The sequence below is a fragment of the Protopterus annectens genome, chromosome 5.part0 (genome assembly GCF_019279795.1).
Source record: "Protopterus annectens isolate FY-2018-M chromosome 5.part0, PAN1.0, whole genome shotgun sequence".
Classification (NCBI taxonomy): domain Eukaryota; kingdom Metazoa; phylum Chordata; order Ceratodontiformes; family Protopteridae; genus Protopterus; species Protopterus annectens.
In genome coordinates this window covers 561,025,501-561,043,843 of record NC_056735.1, presented here as the reverse complement: position 1 = coordinate 561,043,843, position 18,343 = coordinate 561,025,501, and positions in this window count along the sequence as shown.

The following is an 18,343-nucleotide window of genomic DNA, read 5'->3' as shown; positions in this document are numbered from 1 at the left end:
ACTTTTGAGTTGACAGGAGAGGGCTTTATGTCCAAAATCTACTGGAAACCCACCTTTAGCAATTCACAGCTACCATTGACTAGTGCACATCAATTTTCTCAGAAAAGGAGTTTGGTTAAGGGTCAGTGCATATGAGTGGCAAGGATGACATCCATGAAAGAAGACTTAGAAGGATAGTTAGAATACATCTTCCAGATGTTTTTAGATAGAGCATATCCAACGCCTGTAATGCAGGAAATTACAAGGGGAGTCTTTGATGAATGAGGCAATTGGTACAAAACCCTACTTGGTGTGAGTATTGATAGTGAGAGCTCATTTGGTAAGAGAAAGTTAACAACTGGAATTTTGAATAAGCTATAATTGTAAAATGTAATTATGCATCACAAAGGGTGAAAGAAATTATTTATAGTAATTGGAACATGCTCAAGTACACCCTCAGAATAGGAGGCGAGGTAGGCTTCAGACTAAAATGTATCTTTAAGATAGGACAGAACTTACAAAGCATGTAAGAGAAGGGTACACATTCTAGTACCAAATGTAGGCAAGGACCCAAAATGTGGAGCATGTAGCCAATATACACACATTGTTGAGTATGATAGCATAGTTCTTGACAATGCTTTAAAAACTAAAGTGTTTTACAAAAGAGGAAATTGTGGAAGCAAGGGCACAGTATACTCAGCAGTATGTGGGAAAAGTGAGAGGACATTGAGAAAGTGAATATACAAGCATTGATATAGCATAAAGAGTAAACATGTAAACAATTGCCTATTCAAACATACCCTGCTTGATGTTTTCCAGAATGTATTTAAATTTAGTATACTAGAGCAAGTAGACCTTGATGTTAGGGGAGGGGTATGGGAGAGCCATCTGGAGTATAAAGAACTCCTGTAGCAATTTCAGCTAAATGCTTTTACCCCTCCAGGTTTGAAAGATCATGTTACTATTAAACCTGCATTGAAATTGTCCACACCTAAGTTATATAAGTGTACCGTGGAAAACATAACTACTTTATAAACCTCAGCTTTGGCCGGCTAATATCTAGCTTTATTCAACTGGATGAATATATGAATTTAAGTACCTTTTATCTGCACTTTTTTTCAAATACAGCATTTTAATTGATGTATTTGTGTTGCATTGAATATTAATTGAACTGGAAGTTTTGACTCTATTTTTCCAGTTAGTTCTTGCTAGATTTTTATTGCCTGTTAGTAATTGCAGGTGGGGGTAGTCTCATGCATCGATATCCTGTCACTGCCTATTTAAGTGGTACATTTTGTAATATTTTCTGTTTAAATCCTCAACTTTGGCCAGCTAAGATCTAGCTGTATTCAACTGGATGTATAAGAGAATTTAAGTACCTTTTATCTGCACTTTTTTCAAATAATACAGCATTTTAATTGATTTATTTGTGTTGCATTGAATATTAACTGAACTGGAAGTGTTGACTCTGTTTTTTCAGTTAGTTCTTGCTAGATTTTTATTGCCTGTTAGTAATTGCAGGTGGGGGTAGTCTCATGCATTGATATCCTGTCACTGCCTATTTAAATGGTACATTTTGGAATATTTTCTGCTTAAAACCTCAGTTTTGGCCGGCTAATATCTAGCTGTATTCAACTGGACGTATAAGAGAATTTAAGTACCTTTTATCTGCACTTTTTTCAAATAATATAGCATTTTAATTGATTTATTTGTGTTGTATTGAATATTAACTGAACTGGAAGTTTTTACTCTGTTTTTTTCAGTTAGTTCTCCACCCACCCTCACTGTTTTTGTTTTGTTGTTAATCTTGGTGGCTTTGAAACTGCCCGCCCATCTTGTAAATTTGTGTTTGGATACTCCTTCTGGGCCCATCTCATTTGCTCACTCAACTGAGTGCAGTGAGATCATATTCTGATTTCAGGCACTCCTACTGTGTACAAAGAGAGCATCTGGGAAAGAAAAATAATTTAAACTTGTTTCCTGCCTTTCCTGTAAGTGGTCTAGACTGTTTAAAAGGCTTCTAATTCCCCAAGCCTCTCTGTGTTGGAGGGAAGCGTTCTAGCTTAATTTTGTTTCTTAGAACTAGCCAGTTTTCAAGTTTCAGCACTCAAATCTGTTTATTTGAACTCAGCACATGTTCAGAACTCGTTGTAAGCACTAAATAAGCTGTAAATTACTACAGCACTCAACTTTCCTCACTTGTCTAGAGGAAAGCAGTTTTTAGTACTTAATAAATAAGCACCTATCCAAGCATATCTAAAGGTCAGCTACAGGTGATTTCTCCTGTCTGCCTGATGAATCTGGGCATCTTGGGGCAATGCAGGAATTGCCTCATGTAGACAGACAACCCTCTCCTCCTACCACCCAACACTACAACCTGTGAGAGATGCACTTATATAGCCAAACTGGAAGCATAGCTCTCTTCACCCAAGACTGGACTAGACAGTCAAGAGGAGAAGTAAAACACTTGCACCACACCACACTCATCACAGAGTCCCTCAAAACCTACACCACCAAAACACACACATAGAAACACAAAACATACACCTACATTAGCAGAGGCTCTCAAAAACCTGCCCAAGCATCAGGGACCTCCAAAGCAGAAACACAAGCAAATTCCACCCCCCAACACAACCCAAATGACACATAGCCCACAAACTCAGTGTGCCACTCAACCACAGCCCATAAGGCATAACAACGCACGCACTCAGATCACTCCACAAAAAGTACAAATATGGCACTGTTATTGTCCATGTTGGTGTGAATGACCTGAGATGTACCTCCCTGGACTACATGAAAAGAGACATGGAAGAGCTCTCCGATCTTGTAGCCCAGGCAGATATGACCCTAGCCCTGAGTAGCATCCTGCCATCACCCAGAATGATACCACAGTATAAGGACAAAATGATTGACTTCAACCATTGGCTAAGTTTCTGGTGTCATTCTAAGGGGATCCAGTATTTGTCTGCCTGGGATGACATGACCGACAGACCATGATGCTTTGCCAGAGATGGCCAGCACCTGTCACCCTTGGGATTACAGATACTGGCTAAGGCTCTTGCCACCCCTATAGTGCCTTTTTTAGGCAAGGTTCAAATGACAAATTCACCACCGTAACAGGTACAAGCAAGCAAAATCTGAGGGTAATGCTACTCAATGCTAGAAGTCTAAACCTCAAAATGCACTCACTCGAGGCACTCCTTAAAATGGAGAACATCGACATCTGTGCAGTGACAGAGACCCGGTTCAAAGCTCCAGAGAGCACCCCTGCATTACCAGGCTATAATTCATACCACACCTTTCGGCCAGCTAACCTGGAACGAAGCACTAAAGGTGGAGGCATGTCCATATTCATTAAGGATATCCACAACTCCAGGATAGTTGCACAGCATAATGCATCCAAGATTATCCAAATGCAACTAACTGTGGGCAAGACCGCAATCCAAATTGTAGCTTGCTACAGACCCCCCACCATGCCCCAGGATTCCCACTCCTCATTTCTTGTTACACTGGAAAGTATTAGGGTACAACCCAACACCCTAATAATGGGCAGTTTCAACTACCCCACCATTAACTGGGAAACTACTCATCTACCAACTCTTTTGCTCAACATTTTCTGGAATTCATAAATTCCAATGCCTTGGATCAACTTATTCACACCCCCGAGCAGCAATATCCTAGACCTGGTCATTATCAACATGGGCAATCGGTGTTCCACACTAGAGGTAAATTCCTTGTTGATCAGATCTGACCACAAGCTAATAAACCTAGGCATCCACATCCCACCCCCACCCCCAATTAGGGAAACCACGGTAAAAAACGTCTCCAAAGCCAACTTCACTCTTTTTAAGAAAAAAGTGACAAACTTCATGACACCCACGCAGGTGGACAGTAGAGGTACGACTGCTGAATCCTACAAAAATGCACATTATAAGCACTTACACGAGTACATGTATCATGCTATCCCTAATAGATCCAAGATGCTATCCTCCAAAAAAAGGAAGCCAATCTGGTGGTCCTCTGCCATAAACAAACTCTACAACAGAAGAAAGAAACTGTTGCAGAAAAGAGTAAAATCCCATAGGTTCATAGGTTCATACTAGGCTATCTGCCCTAGGGCATTTATAAGCCTAGCCAGAATGTGTTTGGCTTTCACCACCCATTTTAAATTTATTTTGCTATGCCCTTTTTCGAGGTTAGTATACTGTGCCACTGTCTAACAGTGACACAGAAGTGATACCTGGGGTAAACCTACGATCTCCCATCCACTCATCAAGATTCCTCTTGAAGAGAGTCAGTGAGGGATTCTGCCTAACCTGGACTGGGATTTTATTCCAGAGTGAAGAGAGACTCTGGGTTATGAATCTGTCCCTCCAGCATGTCCTATTTATTTCAGTGCTGAGGTTCAAGTCTCTCAAGCGCGTAGCTCGATGGGATTTGGATTTTCTGAGGTGCAGCATGTCCATTAATTCCGGGTTGGACATGGTTTTATACGTCAGGCACAGATCGCCTCTGAACAAGCGGTATGCCACTGAGTAGAGCTGGAGTTTCTTTAACCGGGCAGCATATGGCATCTGTTTGTGCCCTTTGATCCTCTTGGTGAGGTACTTTTGGGGTCTTTCCAGTTGCTGCAGGTGTCTGGTAAGGTACATCCCAAAAGGGGCATTGTACTCAATTATGGGCCTGATGAGGGATGAGTAAAGAGGCACGATGACCTCCCCTGATCTAGATGTGAATCCCTTCATGATTAGGTGGGCTATATAAAATGTTTTTCTAACCACTTTGGACACGTGGTTGTCAAATGAGAGATTGCTATCAACTTGGGTCCCCAGGTCCCTAATTACTTCTTCTGTACTTAATGGATTACCACCTATGTGGTAATTTGTGGGCACTTTGTTTTTGCCAAAGGTGATGACTATACACTTTTTGGCATTTAGCTTGAGGCCATGGCTCTGGCACCAATTGTCTGTTTTTATGAGGCCCTTTTGGAGGATGCTTGTGTCGGCTGGAGAGTAGATTATGGCACCCAGTTTGCAGTCATCTGCGAACTTGGTCAGTCACAGTCCTTCCATGTTGGCCTGTACCTCCGAGAAATATATACCGAACAAGAGAGGTCCCAGGACTGAGCCTTGTGGGACACCACTTGTAACTGGTTTGGAGTCTGACATGGCTCCAGCAATTCTAACCATGTGGGTTCTGTCCTTGAGCCAGTTTGCAATCCATCTAGTGACATAAGGGTTTATATTTAAGCTGGTGAGCTTATCTATAATGCCTGAGTGGGGTATTGTATCGAAGGCTTTTGCGAGGTCCAGGTAGGCTGTGTGGACCACCTTCCCCTCGTCAATGGCCTTGGTGACTGTTTCAAAGAAATCAACCAGGTTTATGAGACAGGATCTGCCCTTAACAAAGCGGAACTGGGTAGGATCCAGTGTCTGTAGGTCCCCAATATCTTTATTTATGAGGTCCATGATGATCCTTTTCATAGCTTTGCAGACCAAGCTAGTCAGGCTTATGGGGTGATAGTTTCCAGGATCCATTGAGGCACCACCTTTATGGAGAGGGACCAGTGTTGCTGTACGCCACACTTTGGGCACATATCCTGTAGTAAGGCTGAGATTGAACAGTAGTTTTATGTTTGGTTTTAGCTCTTCTTGGAGTTCATGTAGGACGCAGCCCGGAACACCGTCTGGTCCCATTGATGCTGTGTTTTTTGCTTTGGAGAGGGCGTCTCTTACCTGAGCATCTGAGATGTCAGGGGGGCAGCACTCTGCTGGGATATATATTTGCCCTTTTGGTGGGGGGGGGTTTGCACTGAACCTGTCAGCTAGGATGTTGGCAATGTCTGTGGGTTCGGTGTATTTTTTGTCATTTTGGACTAATTCTGAGCATATCTGGGGATTACCACCCAGGTTCCTAACATAACTAAAGAAAGCCTTGTGATTATCCTTAGTGTCCTGTGCAATTTGTCTCTTGAAGCTGGCCTTAGACAATTTTATGAGTGCCCGTAGTTTTTTGCTAATACTGATCAGTGATGCCTTCTCTTTTTGGGATTTTGCTCTATCATTTAGTAGCTTCCTCCTTCTATTGTATAGTTTGTTTATGGCTGGGGTCCACCAGACAGGACGTCTGCCTTTGGAGGATTGGGTCTTGGTTTTATTTGGGATCGCATGATCCATGAATTCCTGAAGGTGTTCATAGAATGCGTTTATAAAGGATTCTGCGGTCTGGGCCGCATTTTCCACAGGCCCGGTGGATTTGAGGATTCCACCTCGGTTTTGAGGAGTGTGAAATTTGCTTTAGAGAAGTTTTTCACTGTGGTTTTCTGGGCAAGGGGTGGGGTCGGGATGTGAATATTCAGTGAGATTAGTTTATGGTCTGATCTTACCAGTGAGGGATACACTTCTGGTCTGGAGCATTGAGTCCCCATGTTGGTGATGATCAGGTCCAGTATGTTTTCCCCTCTTGTGGGAGTGGTAACAGGTTGTTCCATAGCATTTGAGTTTATAAATTCAAGGAACCTTTGGGCTAGGGTGTTGGAGCTAGAGTAATGCTCCCAGTCTATGTTTAGGTAGTTGAAGTCACCCAATATAATGGTGTTTGGAGAGACCTTCATATTTTCCAGTGTTCTCAGGAAGGCCGAGTGGGGTTCCTGGGTTTGGGAGGGTGGTCTGTAGCAGGCTATAAACTGGAAGGCAGTTTTACCCACTGTTAGTTGCACATGGATAGTCTCTGATGCTTTGTGCTTTGCCACCAACCTGGAGGTGTGGGTATCTTTGATGAATATCGATACTTTCCCTCCTTTTGTGGTTCGGTCCAAGTTTTGGGGCCGAAAAGCATGGTATGAGGTATAACCTGGTAGTGCTGGGGTGCTCTCAGGAGCCCTGAACCAGGTTTCTGTTACTGCACAGATATCGATGTTCTCCATGCTAAGGAGAGTTTCGAGTGCGTGCATCTTGAGGTTTAGACTTCTGGCGTTGAGTAGCATTACTCTTAGTTTCTTATCCCTTGTGATACCTATGGAGGTGGGTTTGTCTTTTGAGCCTTGCTTAAAAAAGGCACTATGGGGGTAGCAAGAGCCTTTGCCATTATCCGAAATCCCAGTGGTGACAGGTACAAGCCATCCCTAGCAAAGCATCATGGCTTGCCGAGCATATCATCCCAAGCTGACAGGCATTGGATGCCCTTTGAATGACACCAGTACTTAAGCCAGTTGGTGAAATTGATCATCTTGTCTTCATATTGTGGCATCATTCTTGGTGAGGGTAAGATGCTACTCAAGGTCAGAGTCATACCGGCCTGGGCTACATGCTCAGAGAGTTTCTCTATGTCTCTTTTCATGTAGTCCAGGGAGGTACGTCTCAGGTCATTCACACCAGCATGGACAATGACTGAGTCATATTTGTACTTGCCTTGGAGTGACCTGAGTGCTTGTGTTATGTGGCGGATCCTAGCACCCGACAGGCTGCTCACCGTGACCCTCTCCTTGTTCAGCCTGGTGAGCGGGACGTCAGTGTGCCTGATGATAGAATCACCTATTACAAATGTATCAGGTGTGTTGTTTAGTCTTAAGGGCTGTGACTGTTCGGCACATTGGCTTTGTGAGATATGTGTTGCACGTGTTTTGTTTTGGGATAGCGGTTGCTTGGGTGTCTGCTTTGGAGGTCTCTGCTGCTTAGGCAGATCTTTATTTAGAGCCTCCGAGTATGTTTTTGTGTGATTATGTGTTTGGTTTGCTGTAGTGGTAGGTCTATGTGAGACTGGAATTGCAGTGAGTGTGGTTTCCTTCTCCTCCTGACTGGTTATGCCAGTACTGAGGTGAGAGAGCTTAGCCTCCAGTTTGGCTATATGGTTGTATCTCTCACATGTGTTGGAATTTGTTGGGAGGAGGAGAGGGTTGTCTGTGTACATGAGGCAGTTGTAACATTGCCTCAAGATTCCCAGATTCACCAGCTGGACCGGCGAGGAGATTGACAACTGACCTTTGGACATGCTAGAATAATATTGGGAATTCCTTTATAATTGAAAACAAGGGCCAGTGGGGAGTGAGGGTGCAGTGCTTTTAATTTTTAGTGCTGACTTATATAATTGCTTTAGTGAACAAGTGCCAGGTAACTTAAGTGCAATGTGTTACAGGTAACCTAAATGCAAAAATGACAAACAGTAACTTTATTTCAAGTGAAACAAGGAAATAAGTAGAGTAAGCCATGCAGATATCACTAGTGATCCACAGAAGCGCTGAGAAGCCGCGTATTAGGTGGAAGTAGCGTTTCAGGGAAATAACAAGCAAACAAACAACAAGCATATAAACAATGCTAGATTCAGCAGGCCTGGATCTAGTCTATGCTACAGCAAACAAGGTGTACCAATTTCAGTAAGATACAGTTCAAATATTCAGGCACTATAAACCTTTAACCAGAAATTCCCAGCTCAGAAGGGCAGAGTCCAGCCTCTTCTCCCACAAGAGTGCAGATCACGAACCTTCTTAATGTAAAATAACTGGCCTGAAGCCCAAGTGCTTAAACCAGAACAATACACTTTAAGAATGACTAGAGGAACTTCGTGGTCAACCTCAGTAAGAAGAGGAGATCCCTCATATAATCCTCCAAAGCTAGTTATGAAAACAAAATTGCCACTGACTCTAAAGACAACCACAAAGCATTCTATAGCTATGTCAAGAATCTCAATGGCAACACTCAGATGTATTCTGAGTTACAGCACAATGGCACTAAATATACAGAACCAACTGATATTGCCAACATCCTGGCAGATAGGTTCAGTGCTAACTTTACCCCCTCTCACCCCCTAGAGGGCCCATCTCTATACCAGAAGAATGCAAAGTTCCTGTAACCATGGCTGCTCAGGTAAAAAACGCACTCTCCAAAGCCAAGAACACAGCATCCATGGGACCTGACAATATCCCAGGCTGCATTCTACATGAACTACAGAATGAACTGGCACCCTACCTAAGTACCATGTTCAGTCATAGCCTCACCTCAGGCTTTGTGCCTACTGAATGGTGCACCGCAATGGTTATCCCACTCCACAAAGGGGGAGCCAAGACGCACCCCGGGAACTACCGCCTCATTAGCCTGACGAGCCTAGTCTGCAAGGCCATGGAACATATCATCATGGAACTCATAAACAAAGACATTGGTAATCTCCAAACACTGTACCCTACCCAGTAGTTCAGATTTGTAAAAGGCAGATCATGTCTCCTAAACCTGATTGACATCTTCAAAGCAGTAACCGAAGCCATAGATGTGGGTAAGGTGGTTCACACAGCTTATCTAGATCTCACCAAGGCTTTTGACACCACCCCCCACTCTGGAATTATAGATAAGCTCACTAAACTAGGTATAAATCCCTATGTCAAAAGATGGGTTGCCAACTGGCTCATGGACAGAACCCACACTGTGAAAGTAGCAGACTCCAAACCTGACTTCAGACCAGTGACAAGTGGAGTACCACAGGGTTCAGTCATGTGTCCTCTCCTGTTTGTTATCTACTTCTCTGAGGTACAGGCTAACACAGAAGGTCTTTGGCTAAGAAAGTTTGCAGATGACTGCAAACTAGGAGCCATAATCAAAACTCCTAACGATGTGGACATACTACAAAAGGGCCTTACTGAGACAGATGCCTGGTGTCAAACCCATGGCCTCAAGCTCAATGCCAAAAGTGTATTGTCATCCCCTTTGGTAAAAACTCTGTACCCATGAACTACCACATAGCTGGTAGTCTACTTAATGCCAAAAATGTGATGAGACCTTGGGACACAGGTGGACAGTAGTCTCTCCTTTGACAATCACATTGCCACAGTGGTCAGGAAATCCTTCTACATGGCTCACCTCATCACAAAAGGTTTCTCATCACTCATTAGACCCATTATAGAGTACAATGCCCCTTATGGTATGTACCTCACAAGACATCTACAACAACTGGAAAGGCATCAGAAATACCTCACAAAAAGGATTACTGGCCTCAAACAGATGCCCTACGCAGACCATCTAAAAAAACTCCAGCTTTACTCCGTCGCATATCACCTACTCAGAGGCGATCTCTGCCAAACATACAAAGCTATGTCAAACCCAGAGCTGTTGGACATGCTCCACTTAAAGAAATCCCACTCCCTCCAAGCTACACGCTCTAAGGACTGAAACCTTCTCACCACAATAACCAGAACATGCTGGAGGGATAGAATCCTGTCCCAGAGACTTCCCATACTCTGGAACAGACTACATATCTATGTCAAACAGAGCTCGTCATTAGCACTCTTCAAGAAAAATCTTGATGATTGGATGGGAAATAGGAAATTCACCCCAGGGATCACTTCTGTGGCTCTGCTCGACAGGGGTACAGGAAAATAATTTTCTTGGGTGGCGAAAGACAGGGCACATTTTTGGTTAGGCATATATAGGCCCTAGGGCCAATAGCCTAGGACCTACCTATGAACCTATAGATACTAATATATTTTAAACATTGTTAAAGAGGCCACACTGATACTAATCCTTGGTGTCAAATTCATGGCCTAAAGCTCAATACCAAGAAGTGCATTGTTATCCCCTTTGGGAAAAACACCGTACCCATGAACTACCATATAGGCGGTAGCCTGCTAAACATCAAAAGTGTGATAAGAGACCTTGGTACATAGATGGAAAGTAGTTTATCCTTTGATAATCATGTCACCACAGTAGTCAGGAAATCCTTCTATGTGGCACACCTCATCACAAAGGGATTCTCTTCCATGAAAAAAAGAGTTCATCGTTCCTCTCTACTCATCCCTCATCAGGCCATTTTAGAGTATAATGCCCCATTTGGCATGCAACAGCTAGAAAGGCCACAGAAATACCTCACTAAGAGGATTACTGTCCTCAAACAGATGCCATATGCTGACCATCTCAAAAAACTCCATCTCTTCTCCATCACATATCGTCTACTCCAAGGCGACCTCTGCCAAACATACAAAGCCATGTCTAATCCAGATCTGATGGACATGCTACACTTAAAGAAATCCCAATCTCTTCGAGATACATGCTTCAGGGACCTAAATCTTGTCACCACAATAAACAGAACATGCTGGAGGGATAGATTTCTCTTCCAGAGACTTCCCTTGCTCTGGAACAGGCTACCCATTCATGTCAAGCAAAGCTCCTCATTAAACCTCTTTAAGAGAAATCATGTCAATTGGATGGGAAACAGGAAATTCACCTTGCAGATCACTGCTGTGTCTCTGCTTTCTCATGGGAACAGGAAAGTAATTTTCTTGGGTGGTAAAAGCCAGGTAAACTTGTTTGGCTAGTCTTGTATAGGCCCTTGGGCCGATAGCCTAGTACATACTTATGAACCTATGAACATATTTTAAACATCGTTGAGGTTTTTTCAAGAAAAAAGTTTTATAAAATGTATTGGTCTAATTATTATCTATCTTGGCTTATTGATGAGCATTATTTAAATATGAATGTTTTTAGGGATGTTTTTAAAGTTTTTTTTATTATAGTGCAACTGTGTTTACACATATAGGAGTGGCTGTCTCTTTAAGAGAAGGGTTAAGTTAATTGATTAAAACTTTTATTGATTAATTACTTTGTATAATACTATTTAAGGAACAGCTAAGTTTGTATCAAATTACATTCTGATGAAATCCTAAATGCTACAGGATGAAAGTGGTTAATGACATTAAAGTGTTTGCCTACTTTCCTGTATTAGGCTCATTCATTTGTATCGTTTCTTCAGTGAATAACTACACACAACACAGTCACCTTTATTTTAGTAGTCTGTCATGGTTTGATGACTTTTGGGCCATTTTTTTGTGTTTATGTCTAATTTGATATAATTATTTAAACTAAATTTGTTTTATTTTCTATTATTTCTAGAAAATGCTACATTATTATTCTTAAAAAGTTTTGTAAAACTTTGGATCTTTTCTCCCAAGGCCTCTGCTGAAAATGTGTTCTTACCTATAAGGACTTTCCCGGTAATCAAATGTCAATACATAAATAAAATAAAAATAAATGAAAGATTACATGATTAACTGTGAAATTCTTGTACTTGACTGAGGTGTAGCAGTTCTTCAGTCTTCTTTGGAAGTCCTGAAAACATCCCAATGCCTCCTACATTTGCTCCGAGCATAATTGAGCACTCTTTTACAAGTCGTTGTGTTATGATTTCATTGTAGTAATCCCCATCCAGAATCATGGAGTAGTGTTCTGCAAGCCTCTTTGATACAGATTTAGAACAAATGTTTCATCTTATTTATTATACAAATTTATGTCTGAGTTACAGCATGCAACGTGAAGGTTCATAGGAACTTACTAGGCTATTGATCAATGGAAATTTGAAGAAGCCATAAAGGTTCATAGATACTTTCTAGGACTTGCACTATGTGCAGATGAAAGTGAATGTTCAGAGATTCAGAATCCTTGAACTGCAATTGTTGAAAATATCTTGCCAAAAACACTTTTTAAGTGTTTTTCATGGAACAAGCTTTCCCCCCACCTGCACTTATGTATAACAACTTCAAAGCTGTACCAACTTGAACAATGCTATTAAAAAAGGAAGTCACTTCTACCACAAGTCACTGACAGTTATTTCCTTTGAAGGAACTCCAATCTTTGATACGTTAATGGTCAGGTGGTTGAAAGCTTGCAAGTTCAGATTTCATCTACCAGTAGGTTACTTCTTTCTAGGCTATTGATTTATGATGATCTTAAAAAGACTAGCCTTACATTCTCATGGTAATTTTTAGCACTTATACTTTGCATAAACATAATCCAAAGGTGGGTGGAACAAGGGTATTTTGTGCCACTTTCCCATGGCATTTCTTAACTCTTATATTTTCGGTACAAACAAATCAGAAACAAGCAGAATAGGAATATGTTTGAAACTTTATATGTTGCCCCTATCCATAAAGGGATGCTAACTAAAGTTGAATTGGTGGTTACCCATCCACTCATTCAAACTACATTTGAATACAGTAATAGAGCTACTTTGTTTTATGCGGAGTGAAAGACAGTCCAATAGAAATGGAATTCTCTGTGATACATACATATCCTTCCAATATGCTCCATTTATGTTGCATAACAGGTTGATATCCTCTGAGTGCATCTTTATAGCACCACTGGACTTAAAAATGTTCAATAAGTTTGACAAAGTAGGATCTAGTGAGGCTCTGTTCTGGAGGCAGAGTTCATCTTTCACTAGCTTGTCTGATACTGAGTTGATCAGCATAGTTTTTATGATTTAGGCCCTTGATTTTCTTAGTAAGGAAGTGAAGCAGTAATTACTTTTGTGACATGGTCAAGTACATACTGAGAGGGGCATTATCCTGGATGGCTAGCTTAATGAGTACAGAGTACCATGGAATGACTATATTCTTGCACCAAATGCCTTACCTTTAAATTTAAGCTGAGTAATGAAAAGGACTTCCTAACAAAAGTGGAAACATGATGACCAAAGGATACATTTTCAGGAATTTGTTGCCAATGTAATAGTTACAAAGGATGTGATTTTACATTTCTTTTAATTTTAATCCACTGTTTTCACTCCAGTTATTTATTTGGGACAGGCTCTCTTGGAAGACCATGATATCCTCTACGGAGTTTATGATGGCACCAAGTTTGCAATATATGCATACTTGGTCAACCACAAGCTTTAACATTTGCTTTGACCTCTGAGAAGTAAATGCCAAAGGTGAGTGGATAAAGGAATGATTCTTGATGTATACTACTAGTGACAAGCCCTTTGGAGCCATTAAAACCACCCATCTTTCTTTCCTGGTTTCAATTTCTTAGCTAATTTGCTAAGCAATGAGTTACAAAGGGACATATATTATCTTGGAGGATTTATCTATGATACATAAGTGCAGGGCGATGTCAAACTCCTTTGTGATGTGTATTGATTTGCCCTCATCCTTTGCTACAGTAACTTTTGAGGAATTCAACCAGATTAAGTAAGCAGGTTCTGCCACTGATGAATTTGAAGTGGCTTGGGATGAGATTCCATAGGTTCCCTATAACCTTATTTATTATCTCCATAATAATCCTTCCCATAGCCTTCAGATGTGGCTGGTTAGGATTATGAGTCTATAATTATGCAAGTATGTTGAAGCGCTATCTGTGACAAGAGAATTGCTTTTACATGTCTATATTCATTTGACATGAAGCCTGTTTAGAGGGGGTCTGACAAGTCATGTTTCAGGCTGACTAGTATGCAACCTGGTATATTGTCCAGCCCAATGGAAGTAGTGTTATCAACTTTAGACAGCACCTTGAAAACTTATTTATCACAGATTTGAGAGGGCATTAAACTTATCTTTGAGTTTTAAGGCACTGAGGCATTTCATCATTAAATTTTCTGGTTAATTCTGAAGAACACGAGCACTCATAGCTTGCTTTGTCTTATTTTTAGTTTCCTCTTCACTAAAGTATTAGTGTGTGTGTGTTTTGTGCGTGTGTGTGTGTGCGTGTGTGTGCACGTGTGTGTGTGTGTGTGTGTGTGTGTGTGTGTGTGTGTGTGTGTGTGTGTGTGTGTGTGTGTGTGTGTGTGTGTGTGTGTGTGTGTCTGTGTGTGTGTGTCTGTGTGTGTGTCTGTGTGTGTGTGTCTGTGTGTGTGTCTCTGTGTGTGTGTCTCTGTGTGTGTGTGTGTGTCTCTGTGTGTGTGTGTGTGTGTGTGTGTGTGTGTGTGTTTGCGCACACGCGCTGTGTCTTGATTACGATTTTATATTCTTTTGCTTACCTTCTTGTTAGGTTTTGGGAACGGACATGCTGAGCATTTTTTTCCGTAGCTATCAGCCACACAATTTGTATTGAATCTTCTGTGATTTCTACTTAAAGTACAGTTCTGAATGATGCATACTACTTGGCTATCAGCTTGCATTTGGTTGTAATTACATATAAACTCAAATATAAAAGCATACCAGACTGTTTAATCTATTGTTTACATATATATTCAGCTCATCTTCAACTCAAAACAGTATTCTAGCCAAGTAGCACCAGACATAAACTGTTCCCATCATAAATCAGATAAAGTGACATATGAAATCTCTAATTAAAAACTGTTTTCCCCTCCACTGAAGAATTAATATTATACATGTATGTTTAGTGATCATTTAAGTTCTTAAACTCCTCTAACCATGGTGTAGTTTTTCTATTACCCATGGAATTTTTGATCAAAAGGGAGTGGCGGAGTAATTTATAAAAGATTCGTCATTTCTAATAGGAAATTTGGAATCTGTTCATGTTCGTTTTTACTGGTAAAAACATTTGCCATGATGCCTAAACATATTTTTGTACAAAATGAGAAACAAAAAGCTCTAGAGTTTATTTTTGAACAGGTATATTAATTACTTTGGAAGTAAAGCATTACATTCTGCAGCCATTTTGTTAAGCAAAGTCATTTTGCTTTGAATGTCATCATGTTGCTCAGAATGCATTAGCAAATCTTTCTTTTTATACCATAAAAATGATTATCCATTGCTCTTCATGTGTGTCCTCACAATGCCACCAAAAATGCAAGGTAAAACATATTATAAAAGAACATCTCAGCTCTTATGATTAGATTCATATGATCAGATCTGTTTGATACAGAAAGTTCAAATGATTCAGAAAGTGTACTTGAAAGACAAAAATATCTGTCTTATGTGCTGAATATAAAAAATGAAAACAGCTTGTCATGCAGAATTCAAAATGTTTATGGTGGCTTCTCTACTTTGATTCAAACTCTGACTTCAACAGTTGAAGCCAATACGAGATGAACTTGCGTAAAGCACGATAACCCCTGTTAGGCTTCTGCATTACTTAAAGCTAACATTATAACATCACTGATAAGTACCAAGAAATTGTTTTATAGTACTATTTCATAAGATGTGCTTTGTGACTTGTAGTTTTCTATCAAATTTCTTTCAAACATATGTCTTTTTTGAATAAGTACTTGAAATCTGTAAAGATAACTTGCATGGCAATGTGGTTATGTAGGTTTAAAATAAAGATAGAAGGCAAACTGCTATTGAAATGTTATGACATATAAATAATAATATACAGAAATGATTATAGATTATATAATACTTACATATGATTTAAACTTTTAGCTTTGTTATTATCCACATGAATTTTACATACCCTGGGATTCATTAACAGCTGTGTAGGCTTGGTGTGAAGCCTACACAACTGCAGCACTTTTGTGCGATGAGCAGCAGTGCTTATTGAATAAGCATGCTGTACATCACGTTTACACAATTGCAAACATCATTTTCGTGACGAGCAACAGTGTTGGCAACCATGAAATGGTGCTGGAAGTATGATCACACAATGTAAACAAAACTACCTTGCCTGTAGGCAAACACATTATGCGAGCAAGTGCAGACAGCTTATATGAAGTAAAGGCAAGTGAATTTAAGCATGTAGATGGAGGGGGAATGCAACTGGGATAAATTACACAGAATAACATGATAATCAAGAGGGGAGAGTAAATGGAAAAATGTCCTCATTTATGGCATTCAAATGGGATGGTGCCAGAAAGAAACATTTTCAACAGGAAGACTTCTATATTGATGGTAATAATAAATAATCCTTTTTGCAATTGTTTACCCAAGTGCATAATTTAAAAACAGACATCTTAACAATAGCTATGAAAGGACACACCACAACATTGTAAGAAATAGGATAAAATGTGATATTACGTTGATAAAATACTAAGTTGAGATAATAGTCAGCAAGGACACATATAATAGCCATCAAAATACACAGCTGACAAAATATATCTCATGATATCGCTGTACTTCAAGGTCTCTTTTTGTAAATGGAGTGCATATAATGCAGGATTATATTGGGAATGCTCACAAAACATTATAGTATACAGTGCCATAACTGCATGTAAACAACACAAACACATATATAATTTTCTTTAATAATAAATAAAAACTGAGAATAAAAACTCTATCCAGTGTTCATTGTATGATGTCAGTACATTCAAAGAATGTTACCATTGGTTGGAAATGAACAGCAAGCTATGTTAGCTCACCAACTGCAAACGTGTATGAATCATGTATCACAATGGAAGTCTTAGCAAAGCTGTGATACTCCACCTTTGTGAAGTCATTACATCATATGGTTGTTTTACACTTTGTATGAGATAAATGGGCCAGGGGTGGTTTCTCCCACTGCAATTGTACACATTACAACACTTGTGGATGCCATTCATGCATGACAGCATTAGGACACACAATGCTTAGAGTCAGAATGTGAGCTTTGAACACCTGACTATGTGGCTACTGAAGGTACATGTTATTGGAAAGACAAAATGTGCCACAATGAAACTAGTGCTACATGTTTCAGATATTTTGTTTTTGGAAGCTGTGACATAATTTTCTTACTGCAAAGGAGATATTTTTCTGTCATTTCTTTAAAATAATGTTGCTATATGTGTGTTTCTCACTCAGCATTGCTTGCTGTTAGGCATATTCAGATACATGAGATGTATAATACAGTCATCACTGTGACTGGAGAATGGCAATCAGGTACAATGTGTGGATAATCATGGATTTGAACAGTTGCTTTACTAAGGCAGAAGCATAAAAAACATAGCCTCATGTCCTCACTCCACAGGAAAAACCTTAGTAGTTCTCATGGGAAAGCCAAATGTCATCCCACAGCATCTTCATTATCATAAAGAGCATTTCTGTGTGAAAAAAGGAGCAGAAATCATTGAAATAGGAATCCTCATCCATACACGTACATAGCAGATAGCTGGATGACAGCATTGTTACCTTGCCGCACATTCACCAACACAGTGGCACAACTGAGTTTAAGGAGTAATGGCTGGATATGAACAGACTACATAATATCACAAGGTACAGAGCACAGCTTGAATTGTACATGCCACATGACATGTGCTTTTACAACTGTGGCAGGGCACATTTGAATGGATGACATTACCATTCTTTCATACATTGATATTCATCTGAAAATGTATTAAAGCAGATGAAGTGCACAGCAACACTACACAGCTACACATACCACATGCATTACAAGCTTTCTCTTCACAGCATGACAGACAAGCACCAGCTGACAGTAGTCCATCATTGCTGGGTTCAAACCTCTTACTTCTATATGTGCACAATCTAGAGAGCACAGTATCAACAACCATTGACACTGGGTAACTCATGCAGCCATTTTGATATGGTTCTTTATTGAAAGCATGATGTAAGTATTGTGTTTCCAAAAATGTTTATTGCCTGTGGAGGATGCAAATCTATAAATTCTCTGCCAGGCAAAATACATTGCTAAATGGAATTTTACATAATGGGTGTTGTCACAGACACAATTGTACATAGTAGTACACACACTGACATTATTCACCCAGTGTTGGATTT